At 37.1% G+C, this 10539-nt stretch overlaps 1 pseudogene; it reads left to right on the top strand.

The window, feature by feature from the left end:
* The first annotated feature begins 610 nt into the window (after positions 1-610).
* Positions 611-743, top strand: LOC125996959 (uncharacterized; annotated as a pseudogene).
* The last annotated feature ends 9796 nt before the right edge of the window (positions 744-10539 follow it).

The raw sequence follows: 10539 nt of genomic DNA, 5'->3' as shown, positions 1-10539 counted from the left end.
AACAAAATCCTGGCAAATAGGATCCAACACCTCATTAAGAATGTCACACATAGCAAGACTCTGGAAACAGCCAAGATACCCTTCAACAGATGAATGGCTAAAGAAACTGTGGTACATATACACAATGGAATATTACGCAGCTGTCAGGAGAGATGAAGTCATGAAATTTTCCTATACATGGATGTACACGGAATCTATTATGCTGAGTGAAATAAGTCAGAGAGAGAGAAAGATGCAGAATGGTCTCACTCATCTATGGGTTTTAAGAAAAATGAAAGATATTCTTGCAATAATAACTTTCAGACACAAAAGAGAAAAGAGCTGGAAGTTACAGCTCACCTCATAAAACTCACCAGGGATGAGTTTAGTTAGAGAAATAACTACATTTTGAACTATACGAATAATGAGAATGTACAAGGGAAATAGAAAGCCTGTCTAGAGTACAGGCAGGGGGTTGGGTGGGGAGGAGGGATATTTGGGACATTGGTGATGGGAATGTTGCACTGGTGATGGGTAGTGTTATTTACATGACTGAAACCCAAAAACAATCATGTATGTAATAAAGTTGTTTAAATAAAAAAAAAAGAAAAAAAAAAGAATGTCACACACCATACTTACCTGGCAGGGGAGATACCATGATCACGAAGGTGAGGCTTATCCATTGCTGACCCCTGTGATTTCCCCAAATGTGGGAAACTCGACTGCATAATTTGTGGTAGTGGGGGACTGTTTTTATTTTTTTAAAAAAAAAGGAAAAAGAAAAAAGAAGATCACACACCATAACCAAGTAGTTTTCATCCTAGGAATTAAAGGACAGTTTAACATATATAAATAAATCAACATAATGCACCATATCAACAAAAAGAAAAATGAAATCATATGATCATATCAATATATGCAGAGAAAGCATTTGATGAAGTTTAACAACCATTCTTCATTAAAATTCATCAATATGGGAATGGAAGGAACTTTTATCAATATATTCAAGGCTATTTTCGACAAGGAAATGGCAAATATTATTCTCAATAGATATAAACTAAAACTTTACCATCTAGTAAAGCCTTTATGGAAAACTTCTAAAATCTGATACAAGACAAGGCTGCCCTCTCTCACCACTCCTATTCAACATAGTGCTGGAAGTTCTTGCCATAGCAATTAAGCAAGATAAAGATATCAAGGGCATACAAATAGGAAAAGAAGAATTTAAGCTCTCACTGTTTGCAGAATACATGATACTATATATTAGAAAACCCTCTACTATAAAGCTTCTAGAAACAATAAATCCATATAGCGAAGTGGCAGGCTACAAAATTAACATGCAAAAATCAATGCCCTACTTGTACACCAATAATGATAGAGAAAAAAAATGGAGATTAAAAAAAATCCCATTTAGATTAGTGTCACACTTACTCAAATACCTTGGAGTCAACTTAATTAAATCAGTGAAGGACCTATGTAAAGAAAACTATAAACCCCTGCTTCAAGAAATAAAAGGTTACTAGGAAATGGAGAAACATACCCTGCTCATGGACTGGGAAGATTTAATGGAATAGGCTTGAGTACTCAGAGAATGTTCCCCAGAGATACAATCACCTATTATTTTATAAAGGAGCAAGAAATCCTAAATGGAGCAACGAAAGCCTCTTCAACAAGTGGTGTTGGCACAACTGGTTTGCCACTTGCAAAAAAGCGAACTCAGACCCCCAGCTAACACCGTGTACGAAGGTAAAATCCAAATGGATTAAAGACCTTGATATCAGAGCTGAAACCATAAGGTATATTAGAACAACACGTAGGTAAAGCACCTCATGACATTGAGACTAAAAGCATCTTTAAGGAGGAAACAGCACTCTCCAAACAAATGGAAGCAGAGATAAACAGATGGGAATATATTAAGCCGAGAAGCTTCTGCACCTCAAAGGAAATAGTGCCCAGAATACAAGAGCCACCCACTGAGTGAGAGAAATTATTTTGGGGGATCCAGACCTGGTGACGCTCAGGGGTTACTCCTGGCTATGCTCTCAGAAATCGCTCTTGGCTTGGGAGACCAGATGGGATGCAGGGGATAGAATCCAGGTCCATCCTGGGTCAACTGCGTGCAAAGCAAACGCCTTACTCTGGCCCCAACTTTCCTCAATTTAATCTAATCTATATACCACAAGCCCACTGAATCATTATACTCAATGAGGAAAAATTAAAGCTTTTCCTTGAAGATCAGACACAAGACAAAGCTGACCACTCTCACCATTTCTATTCAATATAGCACTGAAAGTACTTACTACAGCAATTACCATAGCAATTTCATATCATTTCTTTCACAAATGTATGTCAAATCTTTTGTTTGTTTGTTTGTTTGTTTTTGGGTCACACCCAGCAGCCCTCAGTGGTTACTCCTGGTTCTTCTCTCAGAAATGGCTCCTGGCAGGCTCGGGGGGACCATATGGGATGTCAGGATTCAAACCACCATCCTTCTGCATGCAAGGCAAACACCCTACCTCCATGCTATATCTCTCCGGCCCCTGTATGTCAAATCTTGTCAAAAACTTTGTTCTGCATCAATTAAATATATTTTACCTTTATTATGGCATAATAAATGAACTAATTTACACACATTGAAACAAAATATTTGCATCTATAATTAATTCACTTTATAATGGTATACGATATTTTAGATATATTGTTTGTGTTGGTACACTAAGATTTTATTGAAGATAAAATATATTTATTAGTCATCGTAGTTTTCAATTGCTCTCTTAGTGATATCCCTAGCAAATTTATATTGGCTTCATAGAATTTCTGAGAAATTTCTTGGAAATATAAAAAGTATTGTATTTCTTTTACTATTTTGGAAGAGCATTAGGAGAATGGACAATAAATCTCTGTAATAATTTTTATATATTTTGTATATAGGTGTTTTATAATATTTATAAGCCTCTGTGACACCTGGCTTTTGTTTCTGGAGAGGTTTTTAATTACTCTTTCATTTATGTACTCATGCTTAGTCTGTTCAATTTTACTAGTCCCATGATTTTATTTTAGAAAATTGTATCCATTAATTAATTTCTTCGACATTATTCAGCTTAGTGGGGCAAGAATTGCTCTTAGTAGCCTTCTCTTACGATCTTGATTTCTGAAGTGTCTATTGCAGTTTCTTGCCCATATCTCTGATTTTTGCTTTCTCTACTTTTATCATTGAGATTATAGCTATTGTTTTTTTTTATTAGATTTGCTTGTTTTCTTTGAGGAAAATGTTTTTGTTTTATTTATGATTAGTATTGGTCTCCTGATTTAAATTTCATTGGTTTTTGCTCCAGTTTTTATTATTTCCTCTTCTTTATTCACTTGGATTTCCTTTGTTTTGTATATAATTTTCCAAGATGTCGAATTAGGTAATCCACTTGAGATTTCTCCTGTTTCATGAAGCCTGTATTGCTATAAAATTCCCCCTTAGTATTCTGCAGTGTCCCAGATGTTTTGGTAATTGGTGTCTTTATTCTAATTTATTTTGTGGCATTTGTTAGTTCTTATTTAATCACTCTTTTGCCCAATTATTATTTAAAAATATGTTCTTCTACTTCCAAATATTAAACTTCACTTGACTTTTCTTATTCTTGCTTTTTTTTTGTATGAACAATTTTTAGTACATCTTAAACTACATACAACATAATTTTAATTTTATTTGTTCTTGATGATTCAGAAATATAATTTTTTTCATGTGATGAAAAATGTACCTAGTGATGCTCTTCTCAGACTATATCCCCAGATACACTGCAAAAGGGGTCTATCTTGAGGGTATGTCCTAATTGTATTTTTATGTTTATTTTACTTTATGGAATTTTTAAAAAAACTTATTGTTGCAACCAAGAAGATAGGGGTGCTAGGATTGTATTTGCTGAAAAAATCTCTGAAGCCTCAATCTTCCTGAAGGCATCAAGGTCTTTTGTAAGGCCTTAATCACCTTAAGCACATCCATTTTTAATAACCAGAGCACACACCCTGCTTTCCCTAATCCCTTTACCCTGTCCTGCCTAAACACAGAAGTAAGGACACATTGTGTTGGCTGACACAGAGTCCACATCTTACTCTCCACCTTCCTGTCCCCTAATATAAATATTCCTTTCCCACCTACTCTTTCAGAGTGGCTGGTGGATGCTTCTTTTTGAGTGTCCTGTTCTCCTGAGATCCAACCTTATCAGTGACTTCTACATCTTGGAACCTGACCATACAACCTTTGACAGGAAAAACCATCTCAGAAGCCTAGTAAGAATTTGAGATGCAGAATTCCAGGTCTAGTACAAGTAGGCTTTTTGAGATAGGTGTTTAGATTCCCTACAAAGAGATGCTTTAGCAATGTAATAAAGGCCAGGTGAGAAATATCAAAACTGGTCCAATATTCTCCTTGGCAACCATCCTAGCAATAGACTAGGGGTGTGGGAACATTTTGTGGAAAGTGTATATAACTTGGACAAAGGAAGAGTGTATATATATATATTGCCTGAGTGCAAATGTTGCCAGAGCCCATGTTGCCTGCATACATGGTGCTCACTTGCACATGGTGCCATGGCATATGCCTCCTTTATCTCCCATCTGGAAATGTGCATTTTCATATTTCATATTCTAATGCTAGAATGTGCAGTGTCTTCTTCCACTCTGGAATGCACACTCTGGAATGCACTTCTCTCTCTCTCTCTCTCTCTCTCTCTCTCTCTCTCTTTCTCTCAAAATTTCCAATAAACTTGTTATACTTCACAAGATTGAGGCTATACTCAAGTTCACTCTTTATAAGTGAAAACTGCATTTTTAGCAAAATAAATTTTTCCATTGATTTCAATGTGACATCTCAGCATAACAACAATTTACCCTCATTTAATGGTAAAAAAAAGGTTCAGGGGGGAAAAGCAATTGCTCACTCTAGTCTGAGTCCACGGCTCCCAAGAAATCAGGTGGTAGGGATCATCTCAAATACCACACAGAACAAGTGAATGTCAGGCACAGCTTAATGGCTGCCTTGTGGTGCATTGAAGTCAGTGTCATGCAAGTTTTCACCAGTCCTAAACTCCCAGGAATTCCCTGAGTGACAGAAATGGATAGAGAGAAAGCAGTAGATTTCTTCTTCAAAGTTACCAACTTTCCTCCCTATTTCACATAAAATACCCAAAAACCTCGACCAGCAATATTACTTCACACAACTTTTATCTTTATTACATTATGCATATTTAAATTGTTCCCCAACAAGTAGGCTATTCTGCAGAATTTATTTGGTTTTCAGGACACACTTAGCTATGTTCAAGCTTACTTCTGACTTTGTACTATTTGAAACTACACTAGTGTCATTATATTCATTCTTCTTCCTTTTTGCTATACTATTTTTGCCACTCTGTGTTGAAAATGCGTTTTCCTAAAAACTCTATTTTCTGATTAAACATGATCTGGAGTTTAGATATATGTAATTTAGTATGTGTACTTTTTGAAAATAAATTTGTCTTGTGAAATTTATATTTGTACCTTCTTTGCTAATCAAATTATGGTCACTATTTACTATGAAAAAAATAGTGTGCTGAAACAATCTCATTGAAACCAATGAGAAAATGTACTTTGTTAAAAATACCTTTTTCTTTGAGATTGAGGAAACTAGAGTTTATTCTTATTCCTGGTGTTTATGGTACTTGAAACAACACTTCTGGTGTGAAACTCACTCTGTTTTATTGTTTTTGTTTTTGTTTTGTGGGGCCACACCCAATGATGCTCAAAGGTTCTGGCTATGTGCTCAGATATCGCTCTTGGGAGACCATATGGGACCCTGGGGGATTGAACCGAAGTCCATCACCCCTCCCATACCCCCACACCTTCACCGAGGCTCACCCGCTCCATTCTGCCCACCCAGTTTGGCAACCTAGCTCAGCCACATGCAAGGCAAACGCCCTACCACTGCGCCACCATTCCAGCCCCTAAAACTAACTCTTATGTCTTTTATATACTATAAAATTTTGGACACTTGTTTCTGTGCTGGATAGTCCCATTGAAATCAGTGGGAAAATATGATTACCTAAACCACCTTTTTCTCAGAGATTGACTGATCTCACTTACGTATAGTCTTTGAAACTGTTTTTATGTTGTGAAACTCACTCTTGAACCTTCTGTTGCTATAATATTAGGGTCAATTGTTTCTTTGCTAAAAAGTCCCTTTGAAACCAAAGGAAAAGTGCAATTTCTTAAAGATGCCATTTGCTTTCAAAAAGAGTGAACTTGACCTTAGCCACATGACTTGTATAAGTAGTATTTGAAACAACACTTATGGTGGCAAATGCACTCCAAAAACTTCTTCTTTTATTAAACAAGAGTAAGAGTAAATTGTTATTATGCTTATATGTCCCATTGGAACTAAAGGAAAATTTATTTTGATAAAAATACAATTTCCATTTATAAAGGGTGATTCAAGTATATGGAGCACTTGATAATACACTTGTGTGAAAGTCACTCTTGTACTTTTTTTTTACTTTATTTAAAAAAAATGCATCATGTAGTTGGCATAGTTTACCATAATATATTTGTTTCCAGATAAGTGAGATCAAGTTCTTTTTAAAAAGAAAAAGAAACAGAAAAAAAATTTAAAAAGAAAAAAGTACAGTAGCAAGCATATATTGAACATTATTGTAGCTCCAATAAAGTCATTAATAAAATGGCAGAAGACTTAGTAAGCTTTTGTTGTTAGCGGTGCATTCTGCTAAATTGGTATGTTCCTATAGGGATGACAGCATCAAACAAATGAAGTTGTCCTGAACTTTAAAGTACTGGTACTGATACTAAAGCTTTCAAGGGCATGTTCTCATCTTCCAGGTCAGGAAGGAAGGGGGGCGGGCCAGAGAGTGCCTGCATTTGTTCCAAAATACCCTAGTAATATGAGCCCCAATAAAGGCATACCTGAAGGTTGGTCAGATTTGTATTCCCAAAGAGAATCATAGAGGGATGCTGAGGCAGGGCCATATGTAAAGTGGTGATTCTGAGTGATGGATGCAGCAGATTAGGAATGTGGCTAAGTTTTATTTCACTCTTTCTAAGAGACAATGGCATTTTTAGCAAAATGCTTTTTGCTATTGGTTTCAATGGGATATTTCAACACAGAAACAAATGGCCATAGTTTTAAAGCATTAAAAGGTAAAAAGGTACAAGAGTGAACAATGTAGTCTCTATCTTTGTACCAGGTCAACTCCATATACTCACACTTCTCTCAAAAGAGATGTAAACCAAATTGTGAAAAATAATGGGTACACTGACCATGCAGCAGAAAGCTGACAATCATAGGAGGGGAAAGAGAGCCAAGCCTCCACTCTGACAAAGCCATATCTGCTGCATTCATCACTCAGAATCACCACTTTACATATGGCCCTGCCTCAGCATCCCTCTATGTAGTCGTGTGAAACTTTTTTATAAAGATTTTTGACTTAGGGGCTGGAGTGTTGTGCAGCAGTAGGGCATTTGCCTTGCACGCAGCTGACCCAGGAAGGACCTCTGTTCAAGCCCCTGGCATTCCATATGGTCCCCCAAGCCAGGAGCAATTTCAAGTGCATAGCGAGGAGTAATCTCTGAGCTTCAACCGGTGTGACCCAAAAACAAAAATAAAGTTTTTTAACTTAAAGCATTGTGATTTACAAAGTTATTCATAATTGAATTTTAGACATACATTATTTCAACACCAGTTCTACCATCAGTATGAACTTCTTTCCACAAGTGTTCTCAGAGTGCATCCCATATCACCCTGCCTCAGCCTACCATAATTGGCAAGTTTTTAAGTTTAGTTGTTAAAGTTTGAGTCTTATGTTTTCTTTATTGTTTATATCATAGCTTGGTTATTTAGTTCTGCCCTTTATTAATACTACCAATGCACTTGAGTTCTCTTGGGCCCTGTCCCCTGTAATTTCACACCTATCATTCTCCTTTACCTTTACTTAATTTCTTTCCTTCCCCTTACTATGCACTGGTGCCAAACCCCATTTAAACCATTGCATTTCTTCATGCAGATATTTAAAGACCACATATTAGTAATAATATTCTTCTTTTTTGACTTACTCCAGTTAATATAATATCTTACAGTTATATCCATGTTTCAGCAAATGAAACTTATTCTTGTACTTTTTGTGGCTCTACAAGTTTGGTCATTTCTTTCTGTGCTGAATTGTCCCAATGAAATGAAGTCAATAGGAAAATACACTTGGTAAAAATACCATTTTCTTATTTTATATAAATGTACATATATGAATATGTATATTCACTCACATAATTCTGACACTGTGGTTACAAAATTGTTCATGATTGAGTTTTAGTCATAGAATGTACACCACCCTTCACCAATGTCTACAGTTTTCCTCCCACCCACACACCACCCTTGCCTGACTCTGGGGTGGGCATTTTAATTTTACTTCTCTATCTCATTTTCCTTTTATGACATTATAGTTTGCATTATTTTAAAGAAGAGGTACCAGGCATAACACTTTAATCCCTTTCAGCACCAAGTTCTTGTCCATAGTAATTAATTTCAACTATCATTGTCATAGTGGAACCTTCTTTAACTTAACTGTACTCCTGTTCTTTTTGGAAAGCTTATGATCATGGACTGGTCTTACTTATCCTCATCTCTATTTTGTCTGGATAATATTACCATACTATTTTTATTTCTCTTATATTTATTATAATACTTTTTTCTTTTATCCAATAAATTAGTCTAAACCTCTTCCTATGACTCTTTTCACTCAGCATAATCCTCTCCATATCCATCCATGTATAAGCAAATTTCATGACTTTGTTTTTCCTAACAGTTGCATTGTATTCCATCATGTAGATGTACCACAGTTGCTTTAGCTACTCATCTGTTCTCAGGTACTTAGGTTGCTTCCAGATTCTGGCTATTGTAAATAGTTTTGAGACAAACAGGAATGCAGAGGGGTTTTGGTTTCCAAGCTACTCCCTAGGAGTGGTATTGCTGGATCATGTGAAAGCTCAGAATGGACTGGCATGGCCTACTCCTCAGCAATAGGAAGATTTCATGATTGTATTCTCTCTCTCTCTTCTCTCTCTCTCTCTCTCTCTCTCTCTCTCTCTCTCTCTCTCTCTCTCTCTCTCTCTCTCTCTCTCTCTCTCTCCCCACTTCTTCTGACCCTGTGTCCTGCCCTGTGACTTCTCTTTCAGCTTCACAAGCTACTTAAGTGAACTGCCCACATGGAATCAGGAATAAATCAGAAAAGAGGACTTTTAGATAGAAAGATATGAAGATGAAGAAAAACAATTCCAGCCACTTTTAAAAACTGGTATGTCTTAGCATTACATTCTCATTCTACACTGTCAGCCTAGAAAGTTAAGAAACTGCACCCAAGGCAATTTCTTAAGTGCTTTAATAAATAAACTATACCCAAGGCAGTTTCTTAACTGCCTTAGTAAATTGCAGAGCTGGTTCAGCACAGATCTATGAGCCCCTAAAACCCATGCACTTCACACCCCTCTATTGTTCCTCATCAGTCTTCAACCGACCTTCCAGTCCCTGCTGTCAGGGAGATAACCTCTTCTGCTCTGGCCAGCCCTGGCCCAATCAACCCACAGGAAAGATGATTAATGGATCTATCTCAGCCTGGGATGCCTGTTGTGCCTTGTGCCAGCTAAGCTCTGGAGTCTCTACCTCTCATTATGTGAACTCTAGACAGATTTCTCCCTTGCTTCTACAAACCTACATCACTTTGATTAAAGCACTGGCCTTCCTCCAGCCTACCCGTGATCTAATCCAGGGCCAGAGTTGGTATATGAATGTTCTCTGTGAATGTGCACACACAAAGAGATCCTCTAGGTGGCGCCTACAAACAGATAGTTAATCAATGTATGTGTGTGCGTGTGTGTAGGTGATCTGTACCCACAAACACTGAGAGGCAACGTTAATAAAAGAGTGAAGACACCCACTTAGCTCCTCCTACATATACAACTACTAGATTCATACTAATGTAGGACCAAAATTATTGGCCTTCACAGAAGTGAGTGATATGTGAACAATTAGAAGGAAGGAAACTGCAACACCACTTCTCCTGGGATGCAATAGAGGCATGAGAATTCCAAGAAGAATTCTTTGAAAAGTAAAGTGCTGGTTCCTGCATTCAAATATCAAAGGAGAGCATACAATCAGGTGGAAATACAGTGGCATTGGGTAGCATACCTAAGACTGAGTGGTCCTCCTGCAACATTACTGACTTGCTTTTGACCAAGGCAGTGACAGACAACTGCAGGGTGTGGTTCTGGGCAGGATTGTTGGTACAGGGTAGAACTTGTTGGGGGCTGTTAAAGTTTCATTGTGAACCCTCTATAGGGACTCCACTCCACCACTGGCTTGTGTTCAGAAGCCACCCAGATCACTATAACTAGAGGTAACTTCTTCTAGATAGAGCCGAAAGCTGTAGCTTCCCATTTCTAGCCTGCAGAATTTCCTATCAGGCTTTGAAAAAGTTATTGCCACTATAATGCATGGTTTTTATTTTATACTATTGTATAAACTTATTTTAAAAA

This window comes from Suncus etruscus, chromosome 18 (genome assembly GCF_024139225.1).
Source record: "Suncus etruscus isolate mSunEtr1 chromosome 18, mSunEtr1.pri.cur, whole genome shotgun sequence".
NCBI classification, from domain to species: domain Eukaryota; kingdom Metazoa; phylum Chordata; class Mammalia; order Eulipotyphla; family Soricidae; genus Suncus; species Suncus etruscus.
This window is presented reverse-complemented; position numbering and strand designations above follow the sequence as displayed.